At 38.8% G+C, this 20,714-nt stretch overlaps 1 protein-coding gene and 1 non-coding gene across 2 annotated transcripts in view; both read right to left on the bottom strand.

Annotated features, from left to right (window-relative positions):
* Positions 1–20,714, bottom strand: part of LOC131687449 (Krueppel-like factor 12) — a 517,717-nt gene that overhangs the window by 125,411 nt on the left and 371,592 nt on the right. The gene's annotated exons all lie outside the window — the stretch shown is intronic.
* Trnan-guu (transfer RNA asparagine (anticodon GUU)) lies at positions 8,312–8,385 on the bottom strand. Its single transcript has one exon. It is a non-coding gene; the product is annotated as a tRNA-Asn (tRNA).

Below are 20,714 nucleotides of genomic sequence, written 5' to 3'. Positions count from 1 at the left end.
ATTCTGTTGAATCGATATCCTATTTATATATTTGTGATGACCTAATAAATAAAAATAAAACTGAAGGTATTGGATTTGTTCAACACTACCCCTACTTGTGCGATGATGAGTTCGGTCACATAGAAACTAATAATTTCACGGTGTTTTGATGGTTGTTTAATTGAGCATGGACCATATTTATGGTCTTATGAAGGGCTGTATGCTTATTAACCCATTATTGCCCAACTTATTTTTCACGCGCATCACAAATTGTGTTTTCCGATCGAAGAAAAATGATGTGGTCATTCCAGTAAAATTATTTTTGTACTCAAAGTAGCTGATATTATAAGAAACAACCAGTGAAAATTTAAGATTGATCGGTTAATCGGTTCCTGAGATATCGTGATCGCCGCGGATGAACTTTTCAACAAAATACAACTCCGAGATAATCGAGTTTTACTGTCGGTGCAGCGAGTCAACGGTCTAGCGTATCAAACACTACGTACCGCCTACAAGTGGTGAATGGGTAGCGATCTATGAATAGCTGTAACTTAAGTTGTAGTATTCCGATCTTAATGAAACTTTGAGAAAATTTTCCTCGGCGTATGTAGTTTTAGAATATCTAATTTACAAAAATTCGATTTTTTTCATCCTAACAAAAATGTGTAACCCCTTAAGTGAAAATTTATTAAAAACAAAACATAAACACCGGTTTAACCACTCTAACTTCTCTAAACATATTCTGCAAGAGTATATGAACAATATTAACTCGTTGATAATGCCTGTTCTGCGTTATTAATTGAGTAATAGGAGTTATTCTTAGCACCTACTATATATAGTAGGTTGGGCAATAATGGGTTAAGCCCATAAGAATTTGCTCAAGGCTGCACAGAAAGGCGCAGAAATCGGTGAATGTTGAATAGTGCAATTATTTTATTGGCGCAATTTAATTTTTTTTTTCAAGCATTTCTTCCCTTCATTGTAACGGAGTGCATCGTTTCAGCAAAAAAGGCGCATTTAGATTGCTTTTCCGCCACAAATGAGATGACTAAATTAGGTTTCACTTTTTCCTGTGTAGCTTCTTGGCGGGCGCAATTCATTTGCCTAGATCGACTGAAAAATGCAGACTTTTTCCACCTCGGGAGGCACCATAGCTCAAGAGTGTCGACCGACCGGTAGGTGAGTGGCCGGTGCAAAAGACCTCTGCCTTGCACAAGTAGTAAACCCCAAGAGTGCTTAGCTGTGGCACTTGAGAGCCCACTACCGCCCCGCTGTGGCCGATATGGGATGAAGGGTGAAAAAGCTTATACCTAGTCGGGCAATTGCCCAAGTGGCATAAAAAGCAATAAAAGCTAGATTGTTCTATTTGGTAGCTTATATGTATTTACCTATGCAAAAAAACGTAAGTCGCCCGCTCTTCCGTGAGTATAATTTAAATTTTATTCATTTTCATTTTTTATCCCGCCTTTTAGTTGCAGTGGTGGTGCTGGTGACGCGTGGACCGACTCCGAACAAGCCACCAAGGAAGATCATGTTGGCCTTGACGGGAGTAAAATAAGAGAGAGAAAAAAAAACTAGAGCACCTATGGATTTGCTTGGTAGTGGCTGGGTTCGGGTTCTGAAGGTAGGTATGCGGCCGTGATGGGCGATCTGGATTTTCAAGTGCCCTTTGGAGGTTTGGGTATTGCGTTAGTAAGAATGCTGTCCATTCTTTCGCTTTCAACGGAGCTTTCGGGTTACTGTATGATCGTAATCCGATTCAACAAGATCACGGCGTCGGGGGAGTATTTTATGCAGAACAATGATGCCGATTGTTATTTGATATGGGTCATTCCACGCGAAGTGATCAAAAAAAGATGCAAACTTGAAATCGACCTTCACGGATTTGAACAAAATTTGGAGGAATTGTTCATCCAGGGCCAATATATAAAAACCCAAATTTTTGTGTCAATTGAACCACCCCTCGGGTCATGGGAGCACCCCCCGTTTTGGCAAATTGCCAAAACCCTTGATTTTCTTTTGATCATATCTCCGGTTCTATTTACTCTAGAATCAAACCACAAGATGGCTTTTGAAGAAAATTGTTCAAGGAGTCTATAAAAAATATTATTTTTTGCCGACAGTGTTGCCAACTATACAATTTTTTCAGTTAAATATTAAAAGTTAATTTTTCTCAAAATACGTATATTTTAATTTTGAAAATTTTAATGCCATCGCGTTCCTCAGACATTTTTACATAAAAAACACTTATCATCCCAATATAATATGAGCGCATCCTGAGATATACCGTTTTGAAGGGAAAAACTCCGATTTTCTCATATAAAAATCCATTTTTATTGGCCAAAATTGAGAAAATCTTCAAACTGTCATAAAAATCGACCCAGATCTGCTAGAAGCAAACCAAATACGTAGTTTTTCATCATTTCTCGTCTACTTCACGAAAAATTATGTTTGAACTCAGAATACTCAAGTTGGTTTTTTAGTGTTGTGCGCTTGCGATTTTATATGGGAAATTGCGGTTTTTTCTCTTCAAAACGGTGTATCTCAGGATGCGCTCATATTATATTGGGATGATAAGTGTTTTTTATGTAAAAATGTCTGAGGAACGCGATGGCATTAAAATTTTCAAAATTAAAATGTACGTATTTTGAGAAAAATTAACTTTTAATATTTAACTGAAAAAATTGCATAGTTGGCAACACTGTCGACAAAAAACAATATTTTTTATAGATTCCTTGAACAATTTTCTTCAAAAGCCAATTTGTGGTTTGATTCTAGAGTAAATAGAACCGGAGATATGATCAAAAGAAAATCAAGAGTTTTGGCAATTTGCCAAAACGGGGGGTGCTCCAATGACCCGAGGGGTGGTTCAATTGTCACAAAAATTTGGGTTTTTATATATTGGCCCTAGATGAACAATTCCTCTAAATTTTGTTCAAATCCGTGGAGGTCGATTACACGTACCTTGATCACTTCGCATGGAATGACCCATTGGAAGTTGGTTTAATATATTTTATGGTAGCAAGAGCAATTATTCACTATAACGATCTGCTTTGCTTGTGAAGAATAAATGTACTGCACATTGGATTTGATTTTCAATAATATTGTGGTTTGTTCGAATGACATAATCGAATAGCATTGAAAACACAATGGATGAACGCTTTCTAGAATTTGTGTACATACTCGTTTTGCAACCTAACTTGAAAAGCAAACCTTTGCTTATTCGGAACATTTTACACTTGTAAATAAATGCAAAAATTCGTCAAATATTTAATAGAGTCTGTGAGGCAATTGGTTTAAACATATTCGTGTAACGGTAAGCAAACCCAGTTACGCAATTAGAAGTTTATGGAGGCTTACTTGAAAATGTGTACCTGCGCTTTCAATAAATTCAGCCTATGCATGGCAAATTGTATTGATTTCGAGGAAAGCGAGTTTAAAGTTTCAAGTAGTACACCTAACTCTTTTTTATAATCAAAAACTGTCAAGAGAACTGGGCCAAAAACCGATCAATTCGCCATTGCCTAGAATTATTGTGAATCCTCTAGGCGCACCTGAATATTCTTGCTGCACCATCACAGTGGCGTGACAAAAAAATTCTTATATTTTTTGCAAATATCTATGTTTTTATTAAATTATCTCCAAATTTTACAATAATTTGAAAAATTAGTTTTTAACATATCATTGAGGCAAGTGATGTCGAGAATTTCTGAGTACCTTAATACACAAGGATTTTTATTACATGACACGGGAAAAAATCGTTACCTAATTCCTGAACAAAGTGCCTCGAATTCTAGAATAATCATATTTTTACATTATGAAAATTGGAATGTGAAAAAAATCACGTGTTTTATAATTACATTTAATTTTTCTCTAGCATTACGTTATCATTAGTGGAGATATTTGTTTTTGTTTTGTGAACTTCAGTTATGGTTTTCGCTATGTCATTACCGAATTGTTATCCTGAACGAGAACTAGTTTACAACTTCATGAACAATATTCATAAACCTTAGTTTGACCCGTGATTCATAATTGTAGAAACACTGTTTACGATCTATATGATGACAATTGAATTATGATAGATTACATCTTGATCATGATTTGGCCTTCGTGGTTGTGAATTAGTTCACAAAATCAAAATACTCTGGCCATTTTCTTTTAAACTATTTCACGCAACTTCGAGTGTTCATAATGAGCTTATTCATACCTTTATTCATGGTTCCTAATACATTAACGGGTGTTCAATAAAAAAAAAGTTTTTTCTGTCATGTAGTTAAAAAACAAAAAAAAATTCAACAAATTCATTATTTTTTATTAAAAACACAATGTTTATTATACCAAAAAGCATCAATGAATATTGGAAAAGGGGCCCTGGTCAGCCGTACAACGCAACTTAGTCGCGATGCTCTCACAAGAGTGCTGGACGGCACTGACGTCCATCTTCCGAATACAATTCCGGATCCTGGTGGTCAACTGCGTCGTATCCTAGGCCCGCCTATTATTTTTGTACACTAGCTAGGGTACCGAGGGAGCCAAAAAAATCGACGGCACTGGAGCAAGTTGGTCGGATTCCTTTCTTTCGGCACGTACGGTTCCTTTTTCTGCTCAAGGTACTCCAGCGTCTTATTGGCGTAATGCGAAGACGCCTTGTCCGGCCAGAAGACGTACGGAAGTCCACATGATACGCCTTTAAGAACGGCAGAAGAATTTTCTCAAGACACTCCCCCTGGTACACTGGTTGATTGACGGCCAGCTCGGCTTGAACTACGGCTTTGAAAACCCTCTGTCCGACATGTCGATGCACAGCTTAACTTTATTTTTTTAATTTATAATTAAAGTTATATTTTACTTTCGAGGGGGAGGGGGTGTGGCTGACTTGTCGCTGGAAAAGTAGCTGTAATTTCCTGGAATGTAGGTCGTCGAGAGCGGAAAGTAACTTTCGTCGTCCAGCATAAACGACGTCCCGCAGTAGTTCTTCGTCATCCACTGGCACTGCGATTTCGTGATCGCTATCTGCTCGGTCGTGTACTACGGTGACCAAGTGTTCTTCCGACAGATGATGTCCTCCATCTTGAGGGTTTGGTGACTCAAGGTATGGGAGCAGTGATATTTTTGCCGGCGTCACGCAAACTCGTTCTTGTTGTCGAGAAGCTTTTTCAATACTTCCTTCTTCTTCGTCATTATTTTCGCCGGCTTGCTACTACAAGCCTTCCGATTCACGTTCAGGGATGCAGGTAAACTGTACTCACGGGCACGTTTTCGTTTCAAAAGATGTCTACCGTAAACTTTTTTTCACGATGAACATGTTTTTCGTAAAACCGTACAACACGCTCGCGGAGTGCTTGCTGTTTCGACGCAATCTTCGATTGAACTGAGAGTACCCGAGCGAAAAGAAACATGCCATCCATTTCTAGAGAGTCCAGAGAGCAATTCTCTTGGAGAAAAAATAATTTACGATCTTTTTTTTAATTATAGAAAGGTATTGAAATCATTCTCATTTTTTTATTGAACACCCGTTAGTCAAATCGTACTCACAGAATTTAGAACATTATTCAAGGTTTCGCGAGTTGTTTCGTAAATACTAGTATATTAGTCATAATTGTTTGTATACATCGTTTTCGATTATTTTCGTATAGCTTTCAAATGGTTTACAATATTGCCTTTATGTCAAAGAGAAAGTTACAGGATATGTTATGAGCCTTTTGAAAAACTTATTGTTGTTGATGGAGGAACGCGAATAACTTCTGAAAAGGTTGTATAAAACAAAAAAAAATGTGTTGTTAAAACAAAATTTAAAATATCACGAGAACTACTACATTCCAGAATGAGCAGAATTGTGATGAGCATTTTGATTTAAAATGGCGAAAAGAAAATTGTATTTTTGACTGCAAATAGTATGAATTATAAAAATATGTCAAAAGTTGTTGTTAGGAAAACTGTTTTTAATAAAAGCTTCTCCATGATCCAAATACACCTGAAATTTTTTCTTTTACGTCTTTAAAACGATAAACATTAGATTTTGGACATTTTAAGATGGGGTAATTCGAATAACTTTTAAAAGGGACATAATCAGTCGAATTTACTGATTTTGTTGGAACAAAACTCAAAATATTTTGAAAAGTATCGTATTTTGGAAGATTTTTGTTAAATGCATTTTGATTTAAAATGATACTTACAATTATATTCTGTAATAAAATTGCAGTTTTTTATGTCAATTAGCATGAAATTTAAAAACATGAATAAAGTTGTTAGAAAAACTGTTTTACCGATAAGGTCTCCGTCATACTATCGCATTCAAAATGTTTTCTCTTTGGGTTTTTGTTGACAAGATATAAAAAATTAAAAAAATGGATTTTTAGCAATTTAAATTTTTAACACAAATTTTTATTTTTGTGAAAAATGACACATTTTTTCAATGTATATTTTTTCGTATACAAATATTCACCCCCTGTAACTCGTTCTCAGAAGTTTTGCTGTATAAAATACAATAATCGAACAAAAAAATGAAATGAATGCACGTAGAAATGTCTATGCCCTTTTGAAAAATTGCTCTTGAATCAAAATATTGCGATTTTCAGAGAAAATTATGGAGATTCATAAACCGAACACAACTTCAAAGTTTCGTTCGAATCGACGATGGTCATATTTTGTGGTCGGCCGTTTTATCAAGTATCAAAACTAACACCAAATTGACGTCAGTTCGACACTGAATTTAAACAGTTCATACAACATGTGTGAACTGCCTAAAGCAAGTGAAAGGTACCGAGTGGTTTAGTTAATCCATTTTTTTTCCTTTGGGAAAAAAGACAAATTGCATTGCTAGAGCCCGCCAAACAGATTTTTCATATGTGGCTGTCAAAATCCGGTCAAAAAGCTGTCAAAACCGGGAGTAGACAAAATCGGGGGAAGAAAAAATGGGGGCTGATAAAATATATCCCTACTTGTTTTACATATACAAATCTACATAACATTCCTCAGTGTCTTGTAAATATTTCGAAAATCTCAGAGTGACTAGACGATAGTTTTTTGCAAAGTGCTTCTTTCCAAGATAGAGCTGATCTAGATCAGTTCCACCTTATCCAGATCGACACCTAAATTCTGAAAATAATGCCTAATTTAACCTGAGATACCTTGTAGAAGACATTAAACAATGGATGTGCATATCCACATAGTAGTAACGGATCTGATAGTCGTCACACTCATTGTGCAAAAAGACGTAATTTAGTCAGAAAAAGTAATAAAACGCTGCCGATCTGTAAACTTTGATTTGTGCTTAGATCTTATAATAATAAGTCGAATCATCGTCCAGAAACCAAGGATCCATGACAAAAGTTGTGTGATTGTTACCCCGCGCATTTCAGCGTTCACTCAATCATTTAAAAAAAGTGAGAAAAACTCACTGCGACCTGTTGATGATATCACATCGACAATCCCGTCTGCGGGGCGTTTTGCGGTATAGGGAGGCTAGTTACGTTATCTTACTGATAGATAGCTGGAAAATAATGCCGCATGTCTGAGCCAGTGACGAATGCTCGAAAGCAAAAACAACTCCACGCTGCAAAAATTATCTTCGCCTCTAACAGAGCTCGCTTGCATGCCCCGGTAGCTTCGAACAGGTAGCGAGAGTAATTATATTCGAAAACAGTCAACTTGAAGTGGAAGTCCTCACGCAGCATAGTTTCCGCACACTCAACGAAACTTTTGTGGAAAGTGTGGAGCCATCTCCTAGGTGTGGACTCGGGTGGCGTATAGTCCACCTAGAGCTGGAAAAAAGGTGCAACTTTTTCTCTCCTTACGCGGCTGCATACATTTTGCCCTCCCAGGGTGATTCCTCTTGAGACAAGCTACCATATACCAAACGCGCCAGCAGAAAAGCAAATGATTGATCAAAGAGAAATTGATGTATGAATAAATTTACCAGAACACAACCTACCTACCAAGTTGTTGCATTTTTTTGTTTACCTCTGGTTAAGAAAATGGACTTGTAACAAATGATGATTGAAATTGTTGCTGTTTTTTCTTGGGTGTATTTCCAGTTTGATTTACTGGTTCACTTGCGCGCCGGAAACTCGTTTTTATTGACACTCGTATGTAGGTATAGCCAAGCGAGCTAAATGCATTTATGCCACGCAGGTACAAAGTTGTACAAAATATGTGCAGTTCGCTTAATTTAAAATTTATTTGCAATATTTATCTTTATAATGACGACTGAAAAATGTTAAAAATACAAAATAAATACAGTCTCAATCTAGTTAAGTTAATAGGTTCGTGCTAGAAGAACAGGCGGCAGAAATGTTGCAACTGTTAGCACGATAAGCAATACCAAAAAATCCGCCCCCGGGTGGACTCGAACCACCAACCTTTCGGTTAACAGCCGAACGCGCTAACCGATTGCGCCACGAAGGCTCTCGAAACTTCCGTCTCCATAACCTAAATAAGAGCTACTCTGCAAAATATCAGACATTTTCCATTTCTAATTACAACGTACACATACCTAGCATTATTTACATACCCCTATCGGCAATCTAATTCTCCGGTCAACTCCTGCTGCTTTTGTCGCTTTACATTTTATTACCCGATAAAGCCGGACAGTTTATTTGCCGCCTCTCTTTCTGCCTCGTGGCGCTTAGAACAGACGACAGCTCCTCCAACCAAGAGAATGGTCGGGCATAGCGAAATAAATAATAAAACGGCCTGCCCTGCCATCACACGAGTGAACGTCTCCAGGGTAACGATGAGCGTGAAAGGCTGATTTGTTTGACCGAGTCAAGTGTGGAGATGTTAGCTGTTGGCAGTTTAAGCTGTGCTTAAAGGACAATTAATTGCGACTGGAAATAGTAAACTAATTAAAGTAGAGTAGAACGGGCTGAGACAGTCGTTTATTCGAACGTCAGTATTTTGGCAATATGACGATCTTGTAGTCAAACAAGTAAGATTCCTATCGCGACCGGGGTCTGCGATAGCTTTTAAAATGAGTTCTCTGCAAGCCTTCATGAGTCTTCGCCCCATTCTCCTCTGAGAGATGCAAATTAGTTTCCTGCTGGGGTACATTATTAGTGGATCGATTAATTTTATACCGCTTTCAGAGCGTCTATTGCAACTTCATTATTCATTTAAATCTTAGTTTATTGCTAGTTCTAAGATGAAACTTTCCAATTCGATTATCGTTTTTATTTCGAGACATACACGTAATTGAAAATATGTCAATGCACATTCATACAGTTCGAGTCAACACTTTCGTTAATTCTATTTACTTTTTGCCTTTCTCAATAGAAAGATATTGCAATTGCTCTGAAAACCAACCAGTTTAATTCAACTATATAGTTTAATCATCAGATCCTATGGTTGAATCATATTTTGATTGTTTTTGTATAGCTTTCAAACGGTTTACAATATCGCCTTGATGTCAAGGGGAAAGTTATTTGAAATGTTATGGGCCTTACAAAAAACTAATTGTTGTTGATGGAGAAACGCCAATAACTTCTGAAAAGATCGAAATAAAACAAAATAATTGTGTTGTTAAAACAAAATTTAAAATATCTCGAGAACTACCACATTTTAGAAATTTTTTGTTATGAGCATTTTGATTTAATATGGCGTTTAGAATCATATACAAAAATAAAATTTTACTTTTGACAGCAAATAGTATGAATTATAAAAATTTGTCAAAAGTTGTTGTTAGGAAAACTTTTTTATTAAAAGCTTCTCCATGATCCAAATACGCTGAAAAAGTTTCTTTTATGTCTTTAAAACGATAAACATTAGACTTTTGACAATTTATGATTGGGTAACGCGAAAAACTATTAAAAAGGACATAGATACTTGAATTAATTGTTTTTGTTGGAGCAAAATTCCAAATACCTCGAAAACTGTTGCATTTTAGAAGATATTTGTTAAATGAATTTTAATTTAAAATGATACTTAGAATTATATTCTGTAATAAAATTACAGCTTTGTATGTCAATTAGTATGAAATTTAAAAACATGTATGAAGTTATTGTTAAAAAAACTTTTTTGCTGATAATTTCTCCATCATGAAACCACACCTAAAATGTTTCCTTTCTCTTTAGATGTTTGTTGACAAAATATAAAAAAATAGAAAAAATGGTTTTTTTTTGCAATTTAAATTTTTGATTTTGTGAAAAATGACACAACATTTTTTTCAGCGTATATTTTTTCGTGCACAAGTATTCATTACCTGTATTTAGTTCTCAGATAGTTTTACTGTATAAAATAGTGTAATCGAACAGAAATTTTTTGAAATTATTGCACGTAGAAACGTCTACGCCCTTTTGAAAAATTGCTCTTGTATCAGAATATTGAAATTGCCAGAAAAAATCATGGAGATTCATAAACCTAACACAAATGTAAAGTTTCGTTCGAATCGACGATGGTCATATTTTGCGGTCGGCCAGTTTCTCGTGGAATCCCTCTATTGATTTTATTTTTTTATTCATTGAAATAATTGCTAAAAAATTAAAAAAAAATTCTTTGTTCCAGACCAAATCTGTTCATTTTATTTATTTTTTTAAATATTATTATTTATATTCATTCCATTCAATGTATTTATTGGTTGGTTGGTACCCGAAAGAGTGAGTCGATGACTTTTGCAACACTTTCAAGATGGATTTGTTCAAATTTGATGGTATGGTATCTTTGAAGAATTTTACACGAAAAAATCAACACATCTGATAAAATAATTTTGGCGATTAAATCTAGTGCTGAAATTACTCTTTAAACGAACCTAGTTCATAGTTTAATGTCTTCAAAAAGTTTTCGAGAGCGCTATTACTTTGTTGCAGCCACAAATACTTCATGTATTCAGGGTGTCGTAATATATTAGGCTATTAGGGAAATAAAGCTTTTAAAGCAAGTTATTAATATTAAATTATATGATAAAAACCTGTTTTAATCCACCTAGCGGTGCAATTGTGCCTTTCTCATTACTCTAAACTATGGCACGGAGGCTTTTTATGTTCAACATAATTGTGGAAATGTCCATTACATTCTTAGTACACTTTGCACTTATACACAATGGCATGCCAGCCACGAACTTGATGAGCTACGTGTCGACGGTGAAACACTTGAAACAAAAAAATATCATACTCCATTAGCCTAATCATCATTAGATCAATGTTATCTGCTTGCTAACTCATTTTGTCATGCGGGGCTGGGTATGTGAAGAGGGCGAAAGTCCCATGAACGAACGACTCCCCAGCTTAAATTGGTATGCTTTGTGATACAGTGGTGGTTTAAAGATGATGGGGTTGAAAGGGAGGGGTATGAGGGCTGGATGGGGTGGTGGTCTGAGGGGTGATTTAAGGAGATTTTTAAAGGAGGGGCGCGAACAGTATAGGGGGGCGGGGGTGTAACCCCTCTCCGTAAACCATCAACTACGCCCCTGTTAAAATCCAGAAACCCTAAACGAGTCGAAAAAAAAATTTGGCCGGGATTAGGTTGACGTTTTTCAGAGTGATTGCATAACCTTTCTATATGAGAAAGGCAAAAATAATATCAGGAGGTTATAAGTAATAAAATTCGCTTTTTTATCGATGACATGGGCTACTGAAACTTACAATAAAAAGTTGTATTGAAGAAAACTGGATTTGGAATATTTCGTAAATATTATTTTAATTTATTTTATCTCTATATGTTGCATTTATGTAGCATTGATTTCTTCAACTAAATTGTTTTAAATGACATTCTTAACAAATTTGATAAAGATACTAAGCCTCTTGCTACTTTTAAGGGTTAATTATCCAAAAATATTTCTAGGAGTGTTAGTAACTAAAATTATTATATCAGAAGATTATCGAGACATTTATCTATGATCTCAAATTCAAGTATTTTTGAAGAATTATCAATTTTCAAGACCCGCCCAACCGAATTCCTGATTACGCCACTGCATGCAACTGATAGGTTGTCCCACATTTTAGGTTGCAAACGCATGCGAGAGACCCTCATGAAGGTACCAATCAGCCCTGTCATCATCAAATCAATCCCGTCACTAGCACTTGACACAGCTGCGAAATATACGCGGTAGGAGGAGTAGCAGGAAAAAAGTACCGCACCGCCGACTGTCAACACACGCTTCAAAAAGAAGCGTGAGCGATTAGGAAAGGTTTGTAAACACGCCGCCGTCTCGTCGCATCGTCGTCATCCATCGTCACTTGAGCCGCTTATCGGAAATACGCGATCTCTCAGCAATCTGTCCAGTTTGCTTGTTGGTAGGTAGGTTTGCCTTCTACCAACCGACGCAGGCAGCGCTTATTCCCCACGGATGGCGTCGCGCCACATACAGTTAGGCTCGTCATGTCGTATACTGTTTCACGTAGGAATGTTGCATCGAGGATGGCGCGCCTTGCGGTTGCGAAAGAATACCGCCACCGGTCGAAGTGACCACAAATCAGCGTTCTATGTTTCCGAGAAAATTTTCCATGTAAACACAAAAAACGTCTATGAAGAAAAGCACGAGCCGATAGTTTTGCGTGGCTGTATCATGAATAAGAAAACTGGAAAAGTTCTATCAAGGTATACTAATTTTGTATGACAACATTGACATAAAGACGCTATTCGCATTGATTATAATAATAATAATAATAATTAAAATAATTATTACCGGTTTCCACTATTAAGAAATGAGACCAAAAACATACAATCTATTATTAACTCCAAAACGGCTAATTTTAGGTTAGTTAAAATTCACAAAACTTTGGTTTTAAATTGTGAAGTCCCGTTCCAATTTTTTTCAAAAATTTCTTCACGATGGAATAGTTGGAACCCTAAAGCCCTGCCATCTTTTTATTTGCTCTGCTCCCAAGTCCAGTTCGTTGCGATTTTTTTGAAATCATAAGACATTACAATAAAATGTTTGATTTTCAATTTTTTTTTCAAGAAATTCTAAGTCCTTGGAACTAAAAAAAAATTGTTTGATTTTAGCAGTTTCCGTTTGTTTTAACACTAAATGTTTCATGATATTTTTGGACATATTTCGACAAAAAATCAATTTTCAACATTTCATGTATTCTCCCCCCTTTGGATTTTTTCGAATATTATGAAATCAATATTCAAACACTAACCCCCCCCCCCCCTTAATGATGTCCGTTTGAGCTAAAAAATGCGTAGATTCCTTTTTCGATGTAATAGGCATTTTATGTAACACTTTATGCGAAAATTTAAGATGACCATTTTTATTGATATCTTCCCTCTTAAACACCCCATGATCTTCATACAAATTTTGGTTTTAATTCGTGAAACCTCGTTCCATTTTTTTCAAAAATCTCTTCACCAGGGGTTTCCTGGGACCGCAAATTTTCGCCATTTTTTCACGTTCTGCTTTCAATTTTTTTTAATTTTGTTTCGCAGTGTTATCAATTTTGGAAAAACCTGTATTCAAACCTATCTTATTCAAATGATCTTTTTAGTTAAGATTCCGATTAGGGTCGAACTGGTTTCTTTTTGAAGGTTATTTGCTGGTCTTATACTTGCCATTCCCGGGCCCCGTGGTGGTGGAGGAACGCTATGTGGGAAGCTGAGCTGCAAGCAACCGGGCGGGTTATAGGTAGTGGATAATGCTTAGTGGCGATAGCAACTAGTTGTGATTCGCGACCCGAACTATGTAGCGGGGGCAGACTGCGGGTGTGGTAGGACGAGATAGTGGGCCCTACACGTTCTAGGCCTAAATACCACATGCACAAAAGCAGCCCTGACAAGGCGAGCCAGCGCCGCCTTTAAATAAGCGCTTAGCCCAAATCTCTCTCTTCCCGCGATCCTTCAGCGTTACTGCAAGGTTGACGCAGGCCTAGCTAGCTGCCCATAAAAATAGCATGCTCAGGAAGTTCAACAAGAAATTTCGGATGGACAAAATTGGCACAGACGTACGCAACGGAAACGGACAAGAGACTGGAAACTTGGGACATGGAACTGCAGGTAGCTTAACTTTATCGGGAGCACTCGCATACTTGCCGGTATAGTGACAGACCGCAAGTTCGACATTGAGGCGCTGCAGGAGGTGTGTTGGAAGGGGTCTACGGTGCGGGTCTTTCGCGGAAACCACACCATCTACCAGAGCTGCGGCAATACACACGAGTTGGGAACAGCTTTAATGGTGGAGGGGGATATGCAAAAGCTTGTGATCGGATGGTGGCCGGTCAGCGACAGAATGTGCAGATCAGGGGCCGGTTGTTCACTATCAGCATAATTAACGTGCATAGTCCTTACCTCGGAAGTAGCGATGACGACAAGGACGAATCCTACGCGCAGCTGGAGCGTGAATACGATCGCTGCACAAGACATGATGTCAAGATCGTCATCTTAATGCTCAGGTTGGCCAGGAGGTGGAATACAGACCGGTAATTGGAAGGTTCAGCGCCCACCAGCAGACGAACGAGAACGACATAAGACTAATCGATTTCGCCACCTCCAAGAACATGACCATAAGGAGCACCTTCTTCCAGCACCGCCTCCTGCACCGATACACCTGGAGATCACCGCAACAAACAGAGACGCAAATTGATCATGTTCTGATTTATGGACGGCGGCACTTCTTGGACATTATCCACGTTAGGACCTATCGGGGCGCTAACATGACTCGGACCACTATCTGGTTAAACTGCGTCCAAAACTATCCGTAGTGAACAGTGTAAGATACCGGCGCCCGCCGCGGTTTGACCTGGACCGACTGAGGGAAACCAACGTCGCGACAACGTACGCGCAGCATCTTGAAGCAGCGCTGCCACTGTAGGAGGATCTCATCGATGCCCCCTTTGAGGACTGCTGGACCAGGACTAAAGCAGCCATAAGCAGCACTGCGCAGAGCGTCCTGGGATACGTACAGAGGAGTCGACGGAACGATTGGTTCTATGGCGAGTGCCAAGAGATATTGGACGAGAAGAATGCAGCACGCGCAGCGATGTTGCTTCAAGCCACTCGTCACAACGTGGAGTCATATCGACGGAAGCGAAAACAGCAGACTCGTCTTTTTCAGGACAAAAAGCCCCGCCTGAAGAGTCTGAGAGAGAAGAGATGGAGCTGCTGTATCGCTCTCAGGAAACGCGGGCGTTCTTCAAGAAGCTGAATGACTCTCGCAACGGTTTTGTGCCGCGGACCGAAATGTGTAGAGACGGACGAACGTGAGGTGGTTGAAATGTGGAGGCAGTACTACAATGAACATCTGAATGGTGCGCAGGCGGACAATCGGGCGTTCGAGGAGGACGATTATGTCAGTGTCGCAGCCGACGGGGATGTATCGGCACCAACTATGAATGAGGTTAACGTGGCTATTCAACAGCTCAAGAACAACAAGGCAGCTGGTAAGGATGGTCTAGGAGCGGAACTCTTCAAGCTGGATCCGAAGAAACTGACGGAAAGCATGCACCGAATAATCGAAAGAATCTGGGACAGAGAACAGCTACCGGAGGAGTGGAAGGAAGGGGTCATCACCCCGATATAGAAGAAAAGCGACAAATTGGACTATGAAATGTACAGAGCGATCACAGTGACAAATACCGCTTACAAAGTGCTATCCCATATTCTGTTCCGGCGCCTATCACTGCTGGTAAATGGATTTGTTGGGAGTTATCAAGCCGGTTTCATCAACGGCAGATCAACAAACGACCAAATCTTTACTATACGGCAAATCCTCCAAAAATGCAGTGAATACCAGGTCCCGACACATCACCTGTTCATCAACTTTAAAGCCGCATATGACACGGTGGACCGTGTAGAGCTATGGAAAATGATGGATGAGAACGGCTTTCCTGGGAAGCTGACAAGACTGATTAAGGTTACGATGGATGGTGTAAGGTGTTGTGTCAAAATTTCGGGCGGCCTCTCGGATCCGTTTGAAACATGCAGGGGACTAAGACAAGGCGATGGGTTGTCCTGCCTGCTGTTCAATATAGCGCTGGAAGGTGTAATGCGAAGAGCAACATGCGGGGCACGATATTCACGAGGTCCGGACAGTTCGTGTGCTTCGCTGACGACGTGGACATAATCGGTAGAAACAAGGAGATGGTAGCAGATCTGCATACCTGACTGAAGCACGAATCAGCACGAGTAGGACTGAAGATAAATGTGTCTAAGACGAAGTACATGTTGGCTGGCGGAACCGATCGCGATAGGGAACGCTTGGGCAGTAGTATTACGATCGACGGCGGCGAGTTCGAGGTGGTTGACGAGTTTATCTATCTAGGCTCATTGGTGACTGCGGACAATAACACCAGCCGGGAGATCAGAAGGCGTATTATCTCTGGAAGTAGTGCTTACTATGGGCTCCACAAAACTTTGAGATCTAGGAAGCTTCACCGCCGCACGAAATGCGCCATGTACAATACACTGATTAGGCCGGTGGTTCTCTACGGGCACGAAACGTGGACAATGCTCGAGAAGGATTTGCAAGCACTCGAAGTCTTCGAAAGAAGGGTGCTGAGAACGATCTTCGGTGGTGTGCAGGAGGATGGCGTGTGGAGGAGAAGGATGAACCACGAACTTGCGCGACTCTATGGTGAGCCAAGTATCAGGAAAGTAGCTCAAGCTGGAAGGGTGCATGTTGTAAGGATGCCGGACAACAACCCCACCAAGTTGGTTTTCACCTCCAACCCGGCAGGTACAAGACGGAGGAGCGTAGCGTTCCCGGTGACTGGACCAAGTGGAGCAGAACCTGGTGAGTATCGGGTACCTGAGACGTTGGAGACAAGCTGCAACTGACCGAGTGACGGGGCGAAATATTGTGGAACAGATTAAATGATGATAATATGATGTATAATCAGGAAATATATATTATATACTTGCCATTCGTTTTAGTCGATACAAGCCTTTCTTCTCGTTCAAACAAGAAGAGCAAAAAAAAATCATACATTAAATGAAAACTATAATATTCAAAGTGGCTATACTTTTTTTGAAACAGTTCGGAAAGAGCGCTTGTAGTTAATGACACTTGAAAATTATTGTGATTTCCGAAAATTAATGTCTTGTTTTGCCCCTTTCTGCCTCGTATAAAAAATGTGATTTTTCATGATACGTCTGAAGGAAATGCATGGTAGTGTTTGATATAATTTATAAATGTCTCTTAGCATTATCAACAATTAAAAAAATGTGTATTCTGCTAAAAATTTATTTTTTTTTAAAATGCTATTTTTTAGATGAATTTTCAGATATAACGAGTGTTCAAGAAAAAGTGAAAATGGTTTCAATACCTTCCTATAATTACAGTAAGGAGCGTAAATTGTTTTCTCTCCAAGAGAATTGCTCTCTGGACTCCATAGATGGCGTCAAAACAGCAAGCACTCCGCGAGCGTGTTATACGGTTTTACGAATCGCATGGTCATCGTGGAAAAAAGTTTACGGTAGACCACTTTCGAGACGAAAACGTGCCTGTGAGTACAGTATACCGGATCCGGGTATCCCTGAGCGTGGAGCGGAAAGCCGGTAGCGACCGTCCAGCGAAGATAGTGACGAAGAAGAAGAAGGAAGCGTTGAAAAAGCTGTTCGACAACAAGGACGAAACGAGTTTGCGTGACGCCGACAGAAAATATTACTGCTCCTATATCATGATTCACCGAACCCTCTAGATGGAGGACATCATCTGTCGGAAGAAGACTCGGTTCCCCGAGTACTGGACGACGGATGTTACTTTCCGCTCTCGAAGACCCACATTCCAAGAAATGACAGCTACTATTCCAGCGACAAGTCGGCCACATGCCACGGAGAACATATAAGTTTAAGCATAAATTTGAAAAAAAAAATGTTCTGTACATCGCCATATCGGACAGAAGGATTTCAAAACTGTGGTTCAAGCCGAGCAGTCTGGCCATCAATCAACAAGTGAATCCGGAGGAGTATCTTGAGAAAATTCTTCAGCCATTCTTAAAGGAGCATCATGTGGATGGGAAGTACGTCTTCTGGCCGGACAGGGCGTTTTTCCATTACGCCAAGAAGACGCTGGAGTATCTTGAGCAGAAAAAGATACCGTACGTGCCGAAAGAAAGGAACCCGATTAACTTCCCCCAGTGCCGTCCCATTGAGGATTTTTTTCGGATCCGTCAGTGCCTTAGTGCACTAAAATAATTGGTGGGCCAAGAATACGAAGCCAACTGCTTCACCAGGATCTGGAATTGTATCCGGAAGATGGACGTCAGTGCCGTCTAGCGCTCTTGTAAGAGCATCGCGACTAAGTTGCCTCGTACGGCTGAACAAGGCCCCTTCTCCAATATTCATTGACGTTTTATTGAAGAATAAACATTGTTTTTAATAAAAAATACTAAATTCGTTGAAAAAATAATTTTACACCACCCTATTTATGTGCCAAAATTTTGAGGTCAAAAAAATAAATCATTAACATGAAATATGAATTCAGCGTCACAAAATTACCTCAATGTGAAGTTTTATAAATTTTGGGCCACTTTTGAGGTTTCGTCCGACTTTTGTATGTAAGGTGATCACTGTGAGCCGGCGAGCAAGAGCATGAATGAGGATGACGAGAAACAAAAGGTCTTCTTGATAAGACATTTACCCAATTTGTTGAGCTGAGTCGATTGACACACAGGCCTCGAATTTTTTTTTGAAGTATGAGGATTTCTATATCTTTCTTTAATCAGAAACGTAAAAAAATCAATCACACCGGCCCTTTTCCCCTCTCCGTTGAGGATTTTCTATGGAAGGGCTACTATATAAGAGTTTTACTAGGATAAAAAAAATTTTCTCTGGGTTTTGGTGTAATTGCCAATACCTCATTTCGCGACAAATATGTGATAAGGGCAGATAAGCCAACTGTCAAAATTCAGTGTGAGGGGAAACACATCGAAATACTAACGAGTTAAAGGGGATCAATAACGTGGAAAATCCCGACTCCGAAACGATTTTTTTCAGTTAGTGCGTTGGACTTTACTTAATTTACTGCAGTACAGAAATTTAATAACTGTAGGTAATACTCTAAGGGACGACTTCTTCACCCTCGCTTAACGCTAGAGCCAGGTTTAAACGTACTGGTGAACCTGGTTTAAGCGTTAAGCGAGGGTAAAGAAATTGGCCATTAGAGTGTATACTAGCTCTATACTAGCGCTACTAGCTGACCAACTCTGACGAAAAAATCCGTATACCATTCTGCAACGAAGCGCGACCATTCATCACGGTCAGGCACACAGTTCGCATGGTGCACGGATTTTTTGTCAGAGTTGGTCAGCTTATATACATGTAATTCCCGGTATAAGTAAAGAGTCACGGTGTACACTAGAACAATATTATGGCAAAATAATAAGCATCGCTAAATTGTTCATTATTGGATGAAAGAAACTTTTACCTTTAATTTAAAACTAATTCGGAAATAATCCACCGAGGGATCCAGAACATTTTTTTTTCAAGTTCAAATCTAAATATCTTGATTTATGAAACATACTATATTGGACTGTCCAAAAAAATCGATGTTCGAAAAGTCATGGTGCTCAACCCTATAATGAAAGATAAGCATACTTTAAGTACTTTTGTAGAACAAATCAAGCTACTAATGTGGTTTTTGTTTGAGGCGAAACTGAGTCAGTTCCTAACCCCAACTGCTGTCAAAATGTATGAACTGACAGCGGTTGGGGTTAGAACTTGACTCAGTTTCAGGTTCAAGCGAAATCGCCATAAAAAATCATCTAGAGGTTCCGCAAATGCGATTTATGAAAAATGGCCATTTTGAGTAAAATTGTCGTATATAAGCGGTTTATTCGCAGTGGCGGATACAGGGGGAAGGTCCTGGGGGCCCGGACCCCTCCCGAAATTTTTTAACTCGTTGAGAAATTTTAAAACAACAATAATTTTAATTAAATAAGGTTATTACTAATTAAGTATTAGTACAATGAACATTTCAAAATCAAATTTTTGGACCCCCTCCGAAATTTTGTACTGGATCCGCCCCTGGGTTTTCGCAATTTTTCAAAATCCGATTATTTTTTAAATTTTTTTTATTTTTCTGTGGATTGTGGAGAATAAATCCCATTTTATTTTTTTTACAAAAAGTGCTGATATCAATGATAGATTCTTGTAGAGTTATTTAGAGTTCCTCTCATCAGAATCCGACACTAACTTAGTGACAGGACTAACATATTATTATTATTGCTTAGTTCAGCTTGAACCTTATGGCTCGGTCGGATAAACTACACATTCGTCTGATATTCCAAATTACCTTCAGAGAGATCACTAAACGTCCATTATGCCAAATGACCTTATGCTAAATAACTTTATGCCAAATGGCCCGCTCCCATGCTAAATGAGGCAGTGGTCAGCTATTTTCGTCCGCGTCTCTTATCACTTATTTTTATATAGTGATTCATCAGCAGCGCCATATTTGAAAATGATACACCTCGATTATGCAAATAATTGTTTCCTATCTACTTTTAATGCAATTAATTAAGCAGTCTTCATTTCGTTATATTCTGAATTGCACATATTTTGTCGTATGTAATATGTTCTTTGATTTGATGGCATTGTAAGGGAACATGTATCCGCCGGTTGATGCCAATCGAGCTGACATTTCTTTAGACTGAGCAAAATATTTATTTTTAGTTTAGTGTTTATTTGGCCAACTAGGAAACTAATCCACTGGGTATTTATTGCGCGTAGGGAATACGCATGGTCTTGTCTGAGTAAATGATGACTTTTGAATTATATATGAGGGTTGAGAATTGACAATTCGCAAGAACAATTTGAAAACCAATTACCAATTTACGGCAATCCATTCAACACGGGGAACAAAT

This window comes from Topomyia yanbarensis, chromosome 3, assembly GCF_030247195.1.
Source record: "Topomyia yanbarensis strain Yona2022 chromosome 3, ASM3024719v1, whole genome shotgun sequence".
NCBI classification, from domain to species: Eukaryota; Metazoa; Arthropoda; class Insecta; order Diptera; family Culicidae; genus Topomyia; species Topomyia yanbarensis.
The sequence above is the reverse complement of the archived record's forward strand: the minus strand, read 5'-3'. Positions and strand labels throughout refer to the sequence as shown.